At 40.9% G+C, this 20,815-nt stretch overlaps 1 long non-coding RNA gene across 2 annotated transcripts in view; it reads left to right on the forward strand.

Annotated features, from left to right (window-relative positions):
- The window catches only part of LOC133635674 (uncharacterized), a 111,801-nt gene extending 101,015 nt beyond the window's left edge, over nucleotides 1-10,786 (forward strand). For both annotated transcript variants that reach the window (XR_009822108.1, XR_009822109.1), the window contains exon 3: nucleotides 10,710-10,786. This is a non-coding gene — a long non-coding RNA (uncharacterized LOC133635674). The remainder of the gene's footprint in view (nucleotides 1-10,709) is intronic.
- The last annotated feature ends 10,029 nt before the right edge of the window (nucleotides 10,787-20,815 follow it).

The raw sequence follows: 20,815 nt of genomic DNA on the forward strand, positions 1-20,815 counted from the left end.
TTTAACTATTGACGTCACGCTACTTCCGGTACAGGCCAGGCTTTTTTTATCAGCGACCAAAAGTTGCAACTTTATCGTCGATGTTCTCTACTAAATCCTTTCAGCAAAAATAGGCCAATATCGCGAAATGATCAAGTATGACACATAAAATGGATCTGCTATCCCCGTTTAAATAAAAAACATTCATTTCAGTAGGCCTTTAACTTTGACACACATCTATACCTGTGGCCATTCTAAGTCTATAATTTCCAGGAGTTATCTCACGACACACCCTGAGAAGTCTGCGTTTTACTAATGTTTTCCAATGTTGTAATAATGTGTAGAATAAATATTACATTTCAACATTTCTGTCAACGAAGATTTGTGTCACCCTGCGACACATAGTCATTTTGATAGTAGGCTAATATAGCTAATATAGACACTTGTGTTGACTTCATTATATCACTTAGAGAAGGCTTTTAGTTTTTTGTGGCTCCAGACAGATTTTTTTTTTTTAATTTTTGGTCCAATATGGCTCTTTCAACGTTTTGGGTTTGCCGACCCCTGGTGTAGGACATCGTGTACGCCGTACATCACCATGCGGTAGATCATCCTCTCTCAATATACGTTTTTTGGTCATGCGCAACTCGCTACAACTCTGAAAACGTAACGCAGTTAAAGGCCTACTGAAATTATTATTATTTATTTTTTATTTAAACGGGAATAGCAGATCCATTCTATGTGTCATACTTGATCATTTCACGATATTGCCATATTTTTGCTGAAAGGATTTAGTAGAGAAAATCGACGATAAAGTTCGCAACTTTTGCTCGCTGATAAAAAAAAGCCTTGCCTGTACCGGAAGTAGCGTGACGTCACGAGCTAGGATTCCTCACAATTCCTTGTTGTTTACAATGGAGCGAGAGAGATTCGGACCGAGAAAGTGATGATTACCCCATTAATTTGAGCGAGGATGAAAGATTCGTAGATGAGGAACGTTACAGTGAATGACTTGAGAGGCAGCGATGGACGTATCTTTTTTCGCTCTGACCGTAACTTAGGTACAAGCTGGCTCATTGGATTCCACACTCTCCTTTTTCTATTGTAGATCACAGATTTATATTTTAAACCACCTCGGATACTATATCCTCTTGAAAATGAGAGTCGAGAACGCGAAATGGACATTCAGTGCCTTTTATCTCCACGACAATACATCGGCGAAATGCTTTAGCTACGAGCTAACGTGATAGCATCTTGCTTTAACTGCATATAGAAACAAAATAAATAAACCCCTGACGGGAAGTATAGATAGAAAATCAACAATACTATTAAACCGTGGACATGTAAATACACGGTTAATGTTTTCCAGGCTGGCGAAGGTTAACAATGCTGTGCTAACGACGCCATTGAAGCTAACTTAGCAACCAGACTGCACAGAGCTATGCTAAAAACATTAGCTCTCCACCTACGCCAGCCAGCCCTCATTTGCTCATCAACACCCGTGCTCACCTGCGTTCCAGCGATCGGCAGAAGGACGAAGGACTTCACCCGATGCGTTTGGCCGCCCGGAGACGTAGGAAGTCAAGGTGAAGTCGGCGGCTAGCGCGGCTAGCGCGGCTAGCGCTCCAACAAAGTCCTCCTGGTTGTGTTGCTGTAGTCCGCTGCTAATACACTGATCCCACCTACAACTGTCTTCTTTGCAGCCTTCATTGTTCATTAAAAAAATTGCAAAAGATGTCCAGAATACTGTGGAATTATGAAATGAAAACATAGCTTTTTGTATAAGATTCTACGGGGTACCATAACTTCCGTTACTCTGACTTCGTCACGCGCATACGTCATCATACCGCGATGTTTCAGCCGGATATTTCCCGCGAATTTTAAAATGTCACTTTATAAGTTAACCCGGCCGTATTGGCATGTGTTGCAATGTTAAGATTTCATCATTGATATATAAACTATCAGACTGCGTGGTCGGTAGTAGTGGCTTTCAGTAGGCCTTTAAGTCCACTTTTACCTTAAACATTATGCGATCCGAAACGTGCTGTCAACGTAGCGTTAAAGTATACTGACGTAGCTAATGTTGGTTTCACCTGAATGGAATTGATGTGAAACGCTGTCGGTATAAGACGGTTGTCATATCAGACACAAAACGCCCAAACACGCGCTCCGCATAGGGCTTTGCTGTCCGTGTTTTGTATAAAAAAGCGTGTGTCAAATGTAATTTTTTTTAATTTTTTACCCCAAGTCACATCATGGTCTGTCACTAAATTCGAATATGGTGGCATATTTCCCCTATTAGTACTTGGAATTTAAAGCACAGGGTTTTGGGTTCAAACTCGTGTCAAAGATGAAAGGCTGTGTCGTTTATCAAACCTATGTTTTAATGATGTTAAAATGGTTTAATACACTAGACGTCAAAAAGTGGATTGTTCATTGTGTTGCTCAAGGTAGTATTATTCATATGATTTCAGCATTTACATTTTTGACCTCGGTAATAGTCACATCCTGGTTAGGGCCCTGCAGGCACCGTGATGAGGAAGCACATTGCACAGAGCGCTCTGCGCATTGTCAAGATGTAGCGCACATGCGTTTATCCAAAAGGGACAAGCGGTAGAAAATGGATGGATGGATGGATATTTATTTGCATGCAATGTACATTACTACATTTGTATTTACGGAAGTACTTTATTCAAGACAGAAGTTTTAAGTTTGCACTTTATTGATCAGATTGTTTTTTTTTCAATCACTACTTGTTGATTATTGATATCTTTATTGATTTATTTTGGCTTATTTATTTGCATGCAATGTGCAACATTTTTGTTTACCGCAGTAATTTATTCAAGACGGAAGTATTGCCTCACGGAGGAAGCTCTTCTTTTAGACTTAGACTTAGACTTAGACTTCCTTTTTATTGTCATTCAAATTTGAACTTTACAGCACAGATAAGAACGACATTTCGTTACATAAACTCATGGTAGTGCAGGATAAAAAAGCAAAAAGGTGCATATATAAATAAATAAATATATATAAATACATATATATATATAAACTAAATAAATATATATATAAATATATATAAATAAATAAATAGATTACTGTACAGATAAATATATTGCACTTTTCTACATGCGTCCACGTTTATGGATGTATGTTATATTGTCTTTTTTATTCCAGCGAGTTAATCCATTTTGGGGGGAGTTGAGGGGATAATTTAATTATGATGCGTTCAAGAGTCTTACGGCTTGAGGGAAGAAGCTGTTACAGAACCTGGAGGTTCTGCTTCGGAGGCTGCGGAACCTCTTTCTAGAGTCCAGCAGTGAAAACAGTCCTTGGTGGGGGTGGGAGGAGTCTTTGCAGATTTTCTGAGCCCTGGTCAGGCAGCGGCTTTTAAAAATTATTCCATACAAAGTTCACGAGAAAAAATCGTAAACCAAATTTCGGTGATAAAATCAGTAATGTCCACTTGTCATCCATCCTCAAACGTTCTCAGTTGGATTTAGATCAGTGGAAAATGCGGAATGGTCCAAAAGACTGGTGTTATTAGCCTGGAAGAAGTCCTTTGCAACATCACCACATAGCCAGCTGCCGTTCGACACCCTTGCATAACCTGAAGCTCCATTGTTGCATCGAAGGCAAAATATCCCAGACCATGATGCCGTGTAGGAAACATCTCAGGTGGGATCTCCTTGTCATGCCAGTAACGTTAGAAGCCATCAGGACCTTCAATGCAACATTTCTCACAAGAGGATAAAACTATCTTCCACCTTTCAATGTTCCATGTTCGGTGCTCTCGTGCAAATTCCAAAACCAGGCCTTTAAAAATATTTTTTGTTGTTAGAACCCTTCTCTCGCAGATCCCGTCTGATGGTTTTTTGACTTTATTAGTCACTAGTAACAATCTTAATTTGGGCCAATTGGGATCCTCCGGTTCAGGTAATGTGAATTTTTTGGGGGTCTGCAACTTAACTTGTTTGTTCCATAACCCCTTAAGACACGTTCATGTGATTTTTCCAGTATAATGTAAAATATATATTGGGACGGAAATATTCAAAACTAAATTAAACATACATACAAATACTCATCTGCACATTTCCAGGTGTTGAGTGAATTAAAAGACAAAAAAATCAGATATCGGTCACATTAAGTGGTGTGTGTCGAATAAACTAAATTATTAGCAAATACTGTACATATTTTGTCATGGAAGTAAGTAACCTGCTCATTGCCTTAGTGAAGACAAAGTATCAGCAGCTTGGGTCAATCTTGATTAAGGACTGAATTCAAGGAATTTAGTCAAACAAGGCCTCAATAGCCAAATGTACGTAGGCAAAATGTATTTAATCCAATCATAATTCGGGTTTAAATATTACGGACCCTGAAAAAAATGATCTGGTTATGACGTGCATTTTCATGCATCACACATTAAATCAGAATACTTTATTTTGACATGCTCAGCACATACCGTAAACGGAAGTAGAAGAAGAAGCAGTGACTTGTCATAAACATGACTGTGCATTTCTGCTTGTATGACATTGTCACGTTGTCTATTTATCTATTTTTCCCTCTGTTTGCTACTTTTGTTTTACCTCTCTTTTCGAAATGGAGCTGCTCTGTGTCCTCAATGTTGTGATATGTTGGTTTCTGTAGTTGCAGACGTGACGTCATCAGGGCGCGTCTTATTGTTACGTGCCTGAGGCTAGCAGTTAGCACTTGGAGTAGCTGTAAGGTCGTGAATAAAACCATTCGAATCGACAACTGGATCCCTTCTTTTATTGTTACATCGACACATGACACTCCAGACCATACTTTTGTTTTTGTTAGTCTCGCATTTAGAGCAACAAACTCAACAGTATACAACACTACTTCTGTACATGTTGAATGTGGGGAGACAGCAGCAAGACAACCGCTTCGTTCCGAGACTATTAAAGTATAGCTGACGTCAGAGACATGCGCAGTACGGATATTTTTGACCCAATCATCAGAAAAAGTGTTTTCCTGCACTCCAGTCTGACTGATAAACTACCCTGCTCGATCGGAATAAAATTGTGATCTGAACGTGTGTGATTGGGTCAGAATATTCCAAATACATTAAGCATTTTTATTCCTGTTTAATCCGATTAAACGTATCCATGTGCACATAGCTAAAAGGACCGTACTCTGCTGTAGCTTGGCAGATGGTCAGAACGTGGATCTAATAAATACTCCTTATATCATCAGTTTAATATTGAGTCCCATAAATTGTGCTGGTCTGAAGACTGCAGTGATAGGGTCTCTCCCACAAAAGTTCCCTGCAGTATGGTAGATGTCATGTTGAAGAACAAAGCTGTTCCAATGTGGGCCAAATTCAACAGTGTTTCCAACTAACCGAACACATTCTCCATTCACTTTGCAAAAGGGACTTCCTGTCAAAGAACCCAGACCAACCCTTTCAACATGAAAGCATGCTGTATTACTGTTTAACACCATCACACCCTAAATCCTGACCTTTTTTTCCCCTCTGGGTCTCTGTTCGGGCCGGAGACGTCACATGGGAGGGATTAGGGTGCTGCAGGGATTGGGCATGGTTGCTTTGACATCAGACACAGACCATGCCTGTGGCGAGTTCAGATTTGGGAACACAAGGGGTGTAATGAGAAATAGCAGCCACCATGTGCTAATGGCTCTACGGCGTCCCTCGCCCGCTGGTCTCACCACCATGACATCATTACTCCAAGAGGCACGTGTCACAATGGGTTCTTTGGGCAATCCCTCAAGCAATCCACCATTGCAGCAGAAATGGGTCTAAGATATTGTTATTGGCAAAGAAACACAGCATTTACCTCAAAACATTGTAAGTTGCCAAGTATTCATGAAGTAGTCGTGTAGTACTAGCATGGCAATTACAGATAAAAAATACACTGATACGTTTCTGTATCAGGAACTAGCATCAGGGCCCCTTTGGACAGCAGTTCCTTTGCTACAGATTGCAATAGTACTAAAATCGCATTATGATAAAAAAGTCAAAGTCAACATGGAGTGCCCTTCATCCATTTTCTACCGCTTGTCCCTTTGGCTTTACAAAGTTGTATTTACACTATATTTATGATGGGGAAATATTAATTAATTCCCTTGCTGATTGTTTAATTTGACCTCGTTCCAAAGCTGTAGTGGCTGCTGGTTGCAGGAACTCTGTGCTCCTTTGTGTTCTTGTTTTTGTAAATGGTAAATGGGTTATACTTGTATCGCACTTTTCTACCTTCAAGGTACTCAAAGCGCTTTGACACTATTTCCACATTCACATACGGGCACACACTGATGGCGGAAACTGCCATGCAAGGCCCTAACCATGACCCATCAGGAGCAAGGGTGAAGTGTCTTGCTCAAGGACACAACGAACGTGACGAGGTTGGTAGAAGGTGGGGATCGAACAAGGAACCCTCAGGTATTACAGGCTCTCCCTGTAATACATGTAATTAATTACTAGGGAAAGTTACTTTCGAGGAATGCTCATCAAACACTTATTTCTCAACCAGCTATTGCAAATAATTTTTGGATTTCACCATATACGGTCCATAATATCATCAAAAGGTTCAGAGAATCTGGAGAAATCACTGCACGTAAGCAGCAAGGTTGAAAACCAACATTGAATGCCCGTGACCTTTGATCCCCCAGGCGGCATTGCATCAAAAACCGACATCAGTGTGTAAAGGATATCACCACATGGGCTCAGGAACACTTCAGAAAACCACTGTCAGTAACTACAGTTGGTCGCTACATCTGTAAGTGCAAGTTAAAACTCTACAATGCAAAGCGAAAGCCATTTATCAACAACACCCAGAAACGCAGCCGGCTTCGCTGGGCCCCAGCTTATCTAAGATGGACTGATGCAAAGTGTAAAAGTGTTCTTTGATCTGACGAGTCCACATTTCAAATTGTTTATAGAAACTGTGGACGTTGTGTCCTCCGGACCAAATAGGAAAAGAACCATCCGGATTGTTATAGGCGCAAAGTTCAAAAGCCAGCATAAGTGATGGTATGGGGGTGTATTAGTGCCCAAGGCATGGGTAACTTACACATCTGTGAAGGCACCATTAATGCTGAAAGGTACATACAGGTTTTGGAGCAACATATGTTGCCATCCGAGCAACGTTATCATGGACGCCCCTGCTTATTTCAGCAAGACAATGCCAAGCCACGTGTTACAACAGCGTGGCTTCATAGTAAAAGACTGTGGGTACTAGACAGGCCTGCCTGTAGTCCAGACCTGTCTCCCATTCAAAAAATGTGTGGCGCATTATGAAGCGTAAAATACCACAACGGAGACCCCGGACTGTTGAACAACTTAAGCTGTACATCAAGCAAGAAAAGGAAAGAATTCGACCTGAAAAGCTTCACAAATTGGTCTCCTCAGTTCCCAAACCTTTACTGAGTGTTGTTAAAAGGAAAGGCCATGTAACACAGTGGTAAAAATGCCCCTGTGCCAACTTTTTTGCAATGTGTTGCTTCCATTAAATTCTAAAATAATGATTATTTAAAATAAAAAAAATTCTCAGTTCGAACATTAAATATCTTGTCTTTGCATTTTATTCAATTGAATATAAGTTGAAAAGGATTTGCAAATTACGAATTACACAACGTGACAACTTCACAGGGTTGGGGTTTTGTACTATGATTCGATTTTAGGTGAACATTTTTACCAAAAATAAGTATTGGTTTCCATACACTGTCTTGGTTTCAGTACAATAAACACACAGTGACTGAGTCTTCATACTTTAAGTACGGCTGCAAAATAACCCCATCGTAGAGCCAAAAGAATGTGTAGCATACAGTCATAGTCTAGTCAAGTTTGTGTTTCCACTGACTAAGAATCAAGCCAATGACAATCTGTAGTTCCTACAGACAATGACTGAGCAAGAAGCCGGAGCACCAGGAAATCCGAGTCACACTGTATATTGCATTATTGCAGGTCGACTGAGGTAATGAAGAAGAGCATAGACCTTAGACCCCCAAAAAAGCACCGGTATAGGGAAAATGAAGCTCACTTGAGTACCTATTGATCGTGTTGGCCCCTCTAGTTTGGGATAGACAAAACATATAGCAATCAAAACCGGCTGAATTCAAATGTTTATTGTAAGGAGGGTGTAATTTAGTGCACTTCAAGTTTCAATTCCATACAAAAGCTTACTTGGTTTCCCTTGGACACGGTTACAGGGGCCGAGATTTTGGAGCACCAGCAGAGCACATCAAGTAAAGACAAGCACTCCGAGAGATATTTGCACATGCTTTGTGTCTTACACAGTCCGGGTATTCGGAAGGTTTTGTTATCTTGGGTCGCCCTCGTGCATTCGTTCACACCACCCCTTGGCTCCCACACAGAGGACTTTTTTTTTTTTTGTAGCCCCATAATATCCCTGCGTGCACACTCTATCAAGTATGCACGCAAGTGATCACGCTGAGATGTCTAAGACACGAAAGTGGCTCATGTACATATGAAAAAAAAAGGTGTACACAGACTTTATGTTTAGGATGCAATAGGAAACATACGATTGATTTATTGTAAGATTTTCTGTATAAATAAAGCCAGTGACATTGTTTGCGGTCTCCTTTATTTTGAAAAGTATAAAAATGTAACGAAAATGTTGGTACCGGTACAGAGAAAACCCTACTTTCCAATAGACTTTCTCTTTTTTAATGTTTTTGTCACGGCCCGGGCGCAGACCAGTTCGCAGTCATCTGGGCGCACCTCCAAGAGCGCGCCTCCAAGAGCGCGCCGGCTTGCGCCACTCAGGCTGCAGCAAGCGGCTGCATTCAATCACCAATCTACACACCTGTCGCTGATGAGCTCTCCTGCCTTCTTAAAGGCCTACTGAAACCCACTACTATCAACCACGCAGTTTATATATCAATGATGAATTCTTAACATTGCAACACATGCCAATACGGCCGGGTTAGATTAGTAAAGTGCAATTTTAAATTTCCCGCGAAATATTCTGCTGAAAACGTCTCGGTATGATGACGTTTGCGCGTGACGTCACGGATTGTAGCGGACATATGGGGACACCATTGTGGCCAGCTATTAAGTCGTCTGTTTTCATCGCAAAATTCCACAGTATTCTGGACATTTGTGTTGGTGAATCTTTTGCAATTTGTTTAATGAACAATGAAGACAGCAAAGAAGAAAGCTGTAGGTGGGAAGCGATGTTTTAGCGGCTGGCTGCAGCAACACAACCAGGAGGACTTTGAGTTGGATAGCAGACGCGCTACTGTGAGTACGCAGCTTAGGCTTCCAAACATTTGATCGCTTGCCCGTACGTGCGTGCCGCTATGTGCATGTCACGTACATAACTTTGGGGAAATATATGTGCTGTATGAACTTTACGGAGGTGAGCGGTACTTTGGGCTGTGGGATTGAGTGTGTTGTGCGGGTGTTTGATTTGTATTGGTGGGTTATATGGACGGGAGGGGGGAGGTGTTTGTTATGCGGGATTAATTTGTGGCATATTAAATATAAGCCTGGTTGTGTTGTGGCTAATAGAGTATATATATGTCTTGTGTTTATTTACTGTTTTAGTCATTCCCATCTGAATATCAGGTCCCACCCGCCTCTCACAGCATCTTCCCTATCTAAATCGCTTCCACTGCCCTCTAATCGTTCACTCTCACTTTCCTCATCCACGAATCTTTCATCCTCGCTCAAATTAATGCGGTAATCGTCGCTTTCTCGGTCCGAATCGCTCTCGCTGCTGGTGGCCATGATTGTAAACAATGTGCAGATGTGAGGAGCTCCAGAACCTGTGACGTCACGCTACTTCCGGTACAGGCAAGTCTTTTTTTATCAGCGACCAAAAGTTGCAAACTTTATCGTCAATGTTCTCTACTAAATCCTTTCACCAAAAATATGGCAATATCGCGAAATGATCAAGTATGACACATAGAATGGACCTGCTATCCCCGTTTAAATAAGAACATTTCATTTCAGTAGGCCTTTAAGCCAGCGCAGCCTGCTATCCTGTGCCAGAACGTAGCGCATACTTGCCTTATCAACAACACCCAGAAACGCAGATGTTTCCGATGCTAAAATATGAGACCTCCGAATTCGGGAGATGGGGGGGGGGGGGGGGTTGGGTTTGGTGGTAGCGGGGGGTGTATATTGTAGCGTCCCGGAATAGTTAGTGCTGCAAGGGATTCTGGGTATTTGTTCTGTTGTGTTACGGTGCGAATGTTCTCCCGAAAAGTGTTTGTCATTCTTGTTTGGTGTGGGTTCACAGTGTGGCGCATATTTGTAACAGTGTTAAAGTTGTTTATACGGACACCCTCAGTGTGACCTGTATGGCTGTTGATCAAGTATGCCTTGCAGTCACTCATGTGAGTGTAAAAACCGCATATGTTATGTGACTGGGTTGGCACGCTGTTTGAATGGAGGAAAAGCGAACGTGACGACAGGTTATAGAGGACGCTAAAGACAGTGTCTTTAAGGCACGCCCCCAATATATATATATATATATATATATATATATATATATATATATATATATATATATATATATATATATATATATATATGATAAACAGAGCTAAAATGATGTCCCTCCTGTCTGTGCCATCTTCTTTCCCTGTACACACGTAACAGTTTTTGAGGAAATTTGCAATTACAGTGAAACCTTGATTTACCATTCCCTCATTTGTTGAACTTTTTGATTTATGAACGACAGACCGAATGCCTTCCAGCTCTGACATTTTGTGTCCTGCAGCACATCCATTGCGGGCGGGCTGGAAAGCAATAGACAAAAACAGGAGGTATCCGCAGCGTTGTTGACGCTGCCTCCCCCCTTCCGCCTTTCCGCTGCACGCCAAGAAGATCAACCTCCAAGGTAAAGTGGATTTTGTTTTTGTTCCTACTCATTGTAGCGACCTTGCTGTTAAAGTTAGGGCGGGTTTTGTGATTATGAACTGTGAGTGCACTACAGGGCTGATGACAGTGTGTGTGCGTGCGTGTCGGCAGGGTGGCTGGGTAGGAGGAGGACAGTTCAACTAGTTGTTATTGTTTTAATTTTGTTATTAGATAGTTTATCCACCACCCCCCTGTCATGTTTGTTTGACATACATTGCTGAATAGAGGTTTATATTCAGCTCGAAATGTACAAGTTTTTACGAAAATATGGACTTTTGCCGAGGCCAGAACCCATGTTTACATTGTTTCTTTTGGAGAATTTTTGCTTCAATATACAAACTGTTCTATTTACAAACCATTTTCAAAAACCAATTAAGTTTGTAAGTTAGGGCTAGATTGTAAATGTAATGACTGAATGCTTGAATTTTGGGGGGCTCAGATAAATATTAAAGTGTACCCAAAGTTTGAACTTACACTTGCTTCGAAACCGAAAGTGGTACACTGTATGAACGTCACATCCTGACACCTTAAGAGGTGGACTTATGGAACTCAAACCCGGGTAGGGATTATTTACCATTTTCTGCATTTTGGGCTGTTCTTGCCTTTTTCTTCCCGGCTTCCCTGTGCGTCATCCTGGGGTGTATTTTTGACATTTTGGTCATTTTGGCTCTTCCCGAGACATATGGAACTGAAACCTGGGTAGGAATGTTTGAGCATTTTCTGCATTTTACACATTTTAGGCTGTTCTTGCCCTATTCTTGCTGGCTTCCCTGTGCGTCATCCTGGGTGTATTTTAGAAAATTTTCGGCATTTTTAACATTTTGTGCTGTTCCTGCCTTTTTCTTTCTGACTTCCCTGTGCGTCATCCTGGGGTGTATTTTTGACATTGTGGTCATTTTGGCTCTTCCCGAGGCTTATGGAACTCACACGCAGGTAGGTATTTTTGACCATTTTCTGCATTTCTCACATTTTGGGCTGTTCTTGCCCTTTTCTTCCTGACTTCCCTGTGCGTCATCCTGGGTGTATTTTTGACATTTTGGTAATTTTTGGCTCCTCCCGGCACTTATGGAACTCAAACCCGGGTAGGTATTTTTGCAAATTTTCGGCATTTTTCACATTTTGGTCATTTTGGCTCTTCCCGAAACATATGGAACTCAAACCCGGGTAGGAATGTTTGAGCATTTTCTGCATTTTTCACATTTTGGGCTGTTCTTGCCCTATTCTTGCTGGCTTCCCTGTGCGTCATCCTGGGTGTATATTAGAAAATGTTCGGCATTTTTCACATTTTGGGCTGTTCCTGCCTTTTTCTTCCCGACTTCCCTGGGGTGTATTTTTGACATTTTGGTAATTTTGGCTCTTCCCGAGGCTTATGGAACTCAAACGCAGGTAGGTATTTTTGACCATTTTCTGCATTTTTCACATTTTGGGCTGTTCTTGCCCTTTTCTTCCTGACTTCCCTGTGCGTCATCCTGGGTGTATTTTAAGTTAAAAAAAAAAATTAAAAAAAAAAGTTAAAGTATCAATGATTGTCACACACACACTAGGTGTGGTGAAATTTGTCCTCTGCATTTGACCCATCCCCTTGATCACCCCCTGGGAGGTGAGGGGAGCAGTGGGCAGCAGCGTAGCCGTGCCCGGGAATCATTTTTGGTGATTTAACCCCCAATTTTTTGACATTTTGGTAATTTTTGGCTCCTCCCGGCACTTATGGAACTCAAACCCGGGTAGGTATTTTTGCAAATTTTCAGCATTTTTCACATTTTGGGATGTTCTTGCCCTTTTCTTCCCGGCTTCCCTGTTCATCATCCTGGGGTGTATTTTTGACATTTTGGTCATTTTGGCTCTTCCCGAAACATATGGAACTCAAACCCGGGTAGGAATGTTTGAGCATTTTCTGCATTTTTCACATTTTGGGCTGTTCTTGCCCTATTCTTGCTGGCTTCCCTGTGCATCATCCTGGGTGTATTTTAGAAAATGTTTGGCATTTTTCACATTTTGGGCTGTTCCTGCCTTTTTCTTCTCGACTTCCCTGTGCGTCATCCTGGGGTGTATTTTTGACATTTTGGTCATTTTGGCTCTTCCCGAGGCTTATGGAACTCAAACGCAGGTAGGTATTTTTGACCATTTTCTGCATTTTTCACATTTTGGGATGTTCTTGCCCTTTTCTTCCCGGCTTCCCTGTGCGTCATCCTGGGGTGTATTTTTGACATTTCGGTCATTTTGGCTCTTCCCGGGACTTATGGAACTCAAACCTGGGTAGGTATTTTTGCAAATTTTCAGCATTTTTCACATATTGGGCTGTTTTTGCCTTTTTCTTCCCCGCTTTCTCCCTTTGCATCATTCCTGGGTGTATTTTTGACATTGTGGTCATTTTGGCTCTTCTCTGCACTTATGGAACTCAAACCTGGATAGAGATTTTTGAGCATTATCGTCATTTTTCACATTTTGGGCTTTTCTTGCCTTTTTCTTCCCGGCTTCCCTGTGCGTCATCCTGGGGTGTATTTTTGACATTTCGGTCATTTTGGCTCTTCCCGGGACTTATGGAACTCAAACGGGTATGAATGTTTGACCATTTTCTGCATTTTTCACATTTTGGGCTGTTCTTGCCCTATTCTTGCTGGCTTCCCTGTGTATCATTCTCAGTATATTTTAGAAAATGTTAAGCATTTTTCACATTTTGGGCTGTTCTTGCCCTTTTCTTCCCGGCTTCCCTGTGCGTCATCCTGGGGTGTATTTTTGACATTTTGGTCATTTTGGCTCTTCCCAGGTAGGAATTTTTGACCATTTTCTGCATTTTTCACATTTTGGGCTGTTCTTGCCCTTTTCTTCTCGGCTTACCTGTGCGTCATCCTGGGATGTATTTTTGACATTTTGGTCATTTTGGCTCTTCTCTGCACTTATGGAACTTAAACCCGGGTAGGTTTTTTTTTAACATTTTCTGCACTATTCACATTTTGGGCTATTCTTGCCTTTTTCATCCTGGCTTCCCTGTGCGTCATCCTGGGGTGTATTTTTTGACATTTTGGTCATTTTGGCTCTTCCCAGGACAATGAGCTGTTTAGGGCTTTGAGCTTGTTGCCCTATACTGCTGGATTTAATCCTCATTCCGCTACAATTCGTAGTCTCTAGTTCAAGCCCAGCTTGGACTGAGCGCATCGCCACAGTTCCACTGCATTTCAAATTGTAATCTGACCGTCTTCTAAGAAAAACCGAACAGTCCAGTTGCAATCGATTGAATGCCCTGAGAATACAATGACCTGGATGAATAAGAACATCCATAGACATTGCATTTTAAAATTAGTGAAATTTCTTAGGAAAATGTCGAAAGATATGGGATTTAACAAATCACAGTTGAATAAAAAAAGAGTTGATGCAGCTCAAACCCATGTCTCTAGTACCACAAACCTGCATCATTAACAACTGAGCTATTCGTTCCAACACATACATACAATAAAACAGTTAGCGGGCCAAATGTAAGGTTTCCTAGTGAGGAGCCCTGTTATATAGTAACAGAAAATAAAGTAAATGTAATAAAAACACAATTGCGGGCTCCTTCACTGCGTTTATGGTTGAGACATTTTTCATCCTGACTGGCGTCATTTCTTCCTCGATGTTACAAATCTTGCAAAAAGCATGTACAAGGATGTAAATGGTCTGTATTTACAGAGCGCTTTACTATAGCTGAAACAACACCCAAAGCGTTTTACATAATACATCACATTCACCCGTTCTCCCTTAATGGCGGAAACTGCCATGCAAGTAGCTCACCGCGACCCATCAGGAGCAAGATGGGTGAGACCCAGGAACCTCAAGTTGCTGGCACGGTTGCTCGGTTGCTACCATTCGAGCCACGCCGACCCGATGTGGGACCTGCCTGCTCTTCTTTAGTGTCTTATTTGCCAAGAGACTTTGTTATCTTTATATCCATTTGTCTCCCTCACTTTTTTTATGTTATCGACTAATTTAAGATGCAATTCACCTGGCTCCTTGTCACGAGCCCACCCCGCAGTGTTGCAGAGGCTGAGTTGAGCAGACCTGGGGCCGTACTTATCAAGCTTCTTAGAATTACTCCTAAGAAGTCTGCTAAGAGTTGACTTAAGAGTAAATAAATTCTTCGCTGAAAGCTGCACTTAAAAGTTAGTTATCAAGCGTCTTACTCACACTTTCAGCGAAGTGTAGGACTGAATCTTAAGTGTCACACTCAGAGCTGAATTACGACATTGCTATGTGCCGTAAACGGAATTTTAGGTGACGTCATTTCTGTGTCCATAGAAATGACCAATCACGGAAGGGAATCCCTTGTCTAAGAATAAAGAAATATCTTGGAAATATTTAAGTGGACAATGGGAGTGTATATTTTGACAATAAACTACAAAATAATACAAAACAAACTAGTCCCCGCCGGCACTCACGCTACCGCTCCCTCTCTTCTATCGCCCACACACTCACTGACGTCACTCACCTCACGGCCATACACATACGCTACTGTCATAACATTTTCTTTCCAATCCATTAATTAGGCAACTAATTTGAAACTGGTGTGGGTGGCTCTATATATACTAGCCCACTGCAGCCACATGCAGAAATCAACAAAGAATCGAAAAGTATTAAATCTGTGACAAAAATAATACCCGCTCTGTCTAAACGATACCGTTTGATCAGCTGCTCGTCATCAAAAAAAAAAAAAACATTGTTCCGTTCCCTGAACGTTCGCGCACGTCTCTCTCGCCTCAGTGCCATCCCCTGCTGGCAACTCCTAACCACTTAAGACACCTCTGAAGGTCTCTTAAATATCGTGGAGAGTAGGAGTGATTCTTAGACTTAAGAACGTTGATAAAAAGCTTTTATTCTTAAGTTTGAGAGTAGGACTAAATTTCGCAAATTCTCAGGACTTAAGTGTAAAATGGCACTCTAAGAAGTCTGCTAAGAGTTGACTTAAGAGTAAATAAATTATTCGCTGAAAGCTGCACTTAAAAGTTAGTTATGAAGCGTCTTACTCACACTTTCAGCGAAGTGTAGGACTGAATCTTAAGTGTCACACTCAGAGCTGAATTACGACATTACTATGTGCCGTAAATGGAATTTTAGGTGACGTCATTTCTGTGTCCATAGAAATGACCAATCACGAAAGGGAATCCGTTGTCTAAGAATAAAGAAATATCTTGGAAATGTTTTAAGTGGACAATGGGAGTGTATATTTTGACAATAAACAACAAAATAATACAAAACAAACTAGTCCCCGCCGGCACTCACGCTACCGCTCCCTCTCTTCTGTCGCCCACACACTCACTGACGTCACTCACCTCACGGCCACACACATACGCTACTGTCATAACATTTTCTTTCCAATTCATTAATTAGGCAACTAATTTGAAACTGGTGTGGGTGGCTCTATATATACTAGCCAACTACAGCCACATGCAGAAATCAACATGGAATCGAAAAGTATTAAATCTGTGACAAAAATAATACCCGCTCTGTCTAAACGATACCGTTTGATCAGCTGCTCGTCATCAAACAAATCCAGAACATCGTTCCGCTCCCTGAATGTTCGCGCACGTCCCTCTCGCCTCAGTGCCACCCCCTGCTGGCAACTCCTAACCACTTAAGACACCTCTGAAGGTCTCTTAAATATCGTGGAGAGTAGGAGTGATTCTTAGACTTAAGAACGTTGATAAAAAGCTTTTATTCTTAAGTTTGAGAGTAGGACTAAATTTCGCAAATTCTCAGGACTTAAGTAAGAAGCTTGATAAGTACGGCCCCTGGTCGCTGTAGTAACGACTAAACTGTAGAGGATTTTTTTCTACCGTATTTTTTGCACTATAAGGCGCACTTAAAATCCTTTCGTTTTCTCAAAAATCTACAGTGCGCCTTATAACCCGGTGCGCCTAATGTACAGAATAATTTTGGTTGTGCTTACCAACCTCAAAGCTATTTTATTTGGTACATGGTGTAATGACAAGTGTAACCAGTAGATGGCAGTCACACATAATACATACGTTTAGATTGCAATATGACGCCAGTAAACAACACCAAAACTTGAAATGTTTAATTGAGAATACAGAACATTACACACGGCGCTCAAATAGCTATGAAGCCGCAATGCTTGATGGATTGTCGGCGCTTTACGACTACAGTAGTCAGACGTACTCTTCAACATACAAGTATTACTATGGTGTGTGTATAAGGACTGCAAAATGGCACCTATTAGCAGACATTTTATCAAGCGTTTTGTTTCGTAATATTATGCAAAACCAACTTTTCTTACCTTCTGGTACCTGCTGATGTGTATTTGGGATCTGCTTAAGTCCTGAAGATTTGCACGCTTTCACCTTTGTAGTCCGTGCCGACAACGTTGTCGATAAGCTTCTTCTTTTTCCCTATCCTCTTCTAATGGGACATTCACCCTCTGCTGTTACCATTTCTAACATAAAGTAGCGTAAAGTTCTAACTATGGAAGCACTAAAAACTACCGGTGTAGTGAGTTTATATAATTCACTCAAGGAACTTTAGTTATTAGAGACTTCCAGTCGGACGCTTTTTCACGGAACACATTTCCGTCGTTGTTATTGCACTAGTGAGCCACGGATGAGTAGATACTGCTCCGTTATTGATTTAAGTCAGGGATGTCCAAAGTGCGGCCCGGGGGCCATTAGCGGCCCGCAGGTAATTTTTTAACGGCCCCACCGCCCATTTTAAAATACGATTAAAAAAATGTAAAACATAAGAAGTGGTATAAAAGACCAAACAGGTGAAATGTAACAAGAAAATGTTGCAATGTTCACTCTAATAACACAAAGCTGCCATGCAGGCTGTTTCTTTCTTTAAAAAATAATAATGAACCAAAATCAATGTTATTATGAATTATTGACCTATCCAGGGCTCCAATTACGTCACATTAAATATTGCACTTTGAGATATTTTTGGAGGAAAATGTTGCATATTTTGTGTTTGCCATATAAAAAATGTAGCTGTTTTTTTGTTTTTTTTTAAAGAAGGGCCTAAAACGAACAAACAAATAACATAAACAACAATACAACATATAATTGACAGGTAGATCTGAAGTTGATCTCGAGATTATTGTGTTAAAAGTAAACAGTAAAAAAAATGTATAATTTATTTTTTAACACTTTAATGAGTAGGACCCTTTTGGTTCCCCAATAATTTTTGTGTGATTTGTTTTTTAAGTGTCATCGCTCAAAAAATAATAATGAATTAAAATCAATGGTGTTATGAGTTATTGACCTTTTTAAGGCTCCAATTATTATATAATCTGAAATATTCCATTTAAAAATGTTATTGTGTGAAAATAATGCATATTTTGTGTTTTTTCCATTAAAAAACAGGGTTTTCTTTGACAAATAGAGCATACGACTTAAATCTTTAAAAATGTTATATTGACAGATAGACCTAATGGTGATCTAGGGATTTAAAACTTGAATAATAATAAAAATAATAATACTGAATAATGACACATTTTTAATATTTTTTTTACCAAAACCTTTTGGGGTCCCTGGAATCAAGCCTGAGTGGAGGCCTAAATGTATATTTTTTATACATATATTGTATTGGTTTTTAAAATTGAAAAATATCAAAATGGCCCACGCTTGCTTTGATTTTTCAGTGTGCAGCCCTCAGTGGAAAATGTTTGGACACCCCTGATTTTAGTAAAGTCTGAATGTCATTAAAACAGTTAGCTCCATCTTTTGACACTTCGTCCACTTGCGTCCTTGCACGCTACACCGCTACAACAAAGATGACGGGGAGAAGACGCTTTCGAAGGTGAGCCACGTAAATAAGACCCCCCACAAAACGGCGCATACTGAAGCGACTGTCAGAAAGCGGCTTGAAGAGAATCTGTAAAACATAATCTATGCAACATTTTGACCAAATAACCACCATGACATGTTATGTAGACCACAAAGAAGTGTTTTTATTTTAGAAAAAAAATCACAATATGACCCCTTTAAAGGCCTACTGAAATGAAATGTTCTTATTTAAATGGGGATAGCAGATCCATTCTATGTGTCATACTTGATCATTTCGCGATATTGCCATATTTTTGCTGAAAGGATTTAGTAGAGAACATCGACGATAAAGTTCGCAACTTTTGGTGGCTGATAAAAAAGCCTTGCCTGTACCGAAAGTAGCGTGACGTCACAGGTTGTAGAGCTCCTCACATCTGCACATTGTTTTCAATCATGGACGCCAGCAGCGTGAGCGATTCGGACCGAGAAAGCGACGATTACCCCTTTAATTTGAGCGAGGATGAAAGATGAATGAGGAAAGTGAGAGTGAAGGATTAGAGGGCAGTGGAAGCGATTCAGATAGGGAAGATGCTGTGAGAGGCGGGTGGGACCTGATATTCAGCTGGGAATGACTAAAACAGTAAATAAACACAAGACATATATATACTCTATTAGCCACAACACAACCAGGCTTATATTTAATATGCCACAAATTAATCCCGCATAACAAACACCTCCCCCCTCCCGTCCATATAACCCACCAATACAAATCAAACACCCGCACAACACACTCAATCCCACAGCCCAAAGTACCGTTCACCTCCGTAAAGTTCATACAGCACATATATTTCCCCAAAGTTACGTACGTGACATGCACATAGCGGCAAACGATCAAATGTTTGGAAGCCAAAGCTGTACTCACGGTAGCGCGTCTGCTATCCAACTCAAAGTCCTCCTGGTTGTGTTGCTCCAGCCAGCCGCTAATACACCGATCCCACCTACAGCTTTCTTCTTTGCTGTCTTCATTGTTCATTAAACAAATTGCAAAAGATTCACCAACACAGATGTCCAGAATACTGTGGAATTTTGCGATGAAAACAGACGACTTAATAGTTGGCCACAATGGTGTCCCAATATGTCCGCACAATCTGTGACGTCACGCGCAAACGTCATCATAACAAGACGTTTTCAGCAGAATATTTCGCGGGAAATTTAAAATTGCACTTTACTAATCTAACCCGGCCGTATTGGCATGTGTTGCAATGTTAAGATTTCATCATTGATATATAAACTATCAGACTGCGTGGTCGGTAGTAGTGGGTTTCAGTAGGCCTTTAATGCGTCTTATAACCCGGTGCGCCTTTTGTATGAAAATAGACCTGAATAGACCCACTCATCGGCAGTGCGCCTTATAATCCGGTGCGCCCTATGGTCCTGAAAATACGGTAATTAATGGAAGGCTAAAAAAAAACGGCTAAAGAAATGTGACTTCCCATAAAAAAACAGAAAGGTTGACAGGCTAGAGACCTGAAGTGAGGTTTAGGTGGGTGCATGATAGCAACAAATACCAGCCATTTGGCAGGGATTTGTGGTCACTGGTTCGAGCCCGGGGCAGGACAAAGCTGTTGACCACAGCTACACATTTGATAGTCTTCAATAGGAAAAGGAACACCATTTTTCTAAAAGTTTTCCCAAACATACACTACCGTTCAAAAGGTTGGGGTCACATTGAAATGTCCTTATTTTTGAAGGAAAAGCACTGTACTTTTCAATGAAGATAACTTTAAACTAGTCTTAACTTTAAAGAAATACACTCTATACATTGCTAATGTGGTAAATGACTATTCTAGCTGCAAATGTCTGGTTTTTGGTGCAATATCTACATAGGTGTATAGAGGCCCATTTCCAGCAACTATCACTCCAGTGTTCTAATGGTACAATGTGTTTGCTCATTGGCTCAGAAGGCTAATTGATGATTAGAAAACCCTTGTGCAATCATGTTCACACATCTGAAAACAGTTTAGCTCGTTACAGAAGCTACAAAACTGACCTTACTTTGAGCAGATTGAGTTTCTGGAGCATCACATTTGTGGGGTCAATTAAACGCTCAAAATGGCCAGAAAAAGAGAACTTTCACCTGAAACTCGACAGTCTATTCGTGTTCTTAGAAATGAAGGCTATTCCACAAAATTGTTTGGGTGACCCCAAACTTTTGAAC

The sequence above is a fragment of the Entelurus aequoreus genome, linkage group LG20, assembly GCF_033978785.1.
Source record: "Entelurus aequoreus isolate RoL-2023_Sb linkage group LG20, RoL_Eaeq_v1.1, whole genome shotgun sequence".
NCBI classification, from domain to species: Eukaryota; Metazoa; Chordata; class Actinopteri; order Syngnathiformes; family Syngnathidae; genus Entelurus; species Entelurus aequoreus.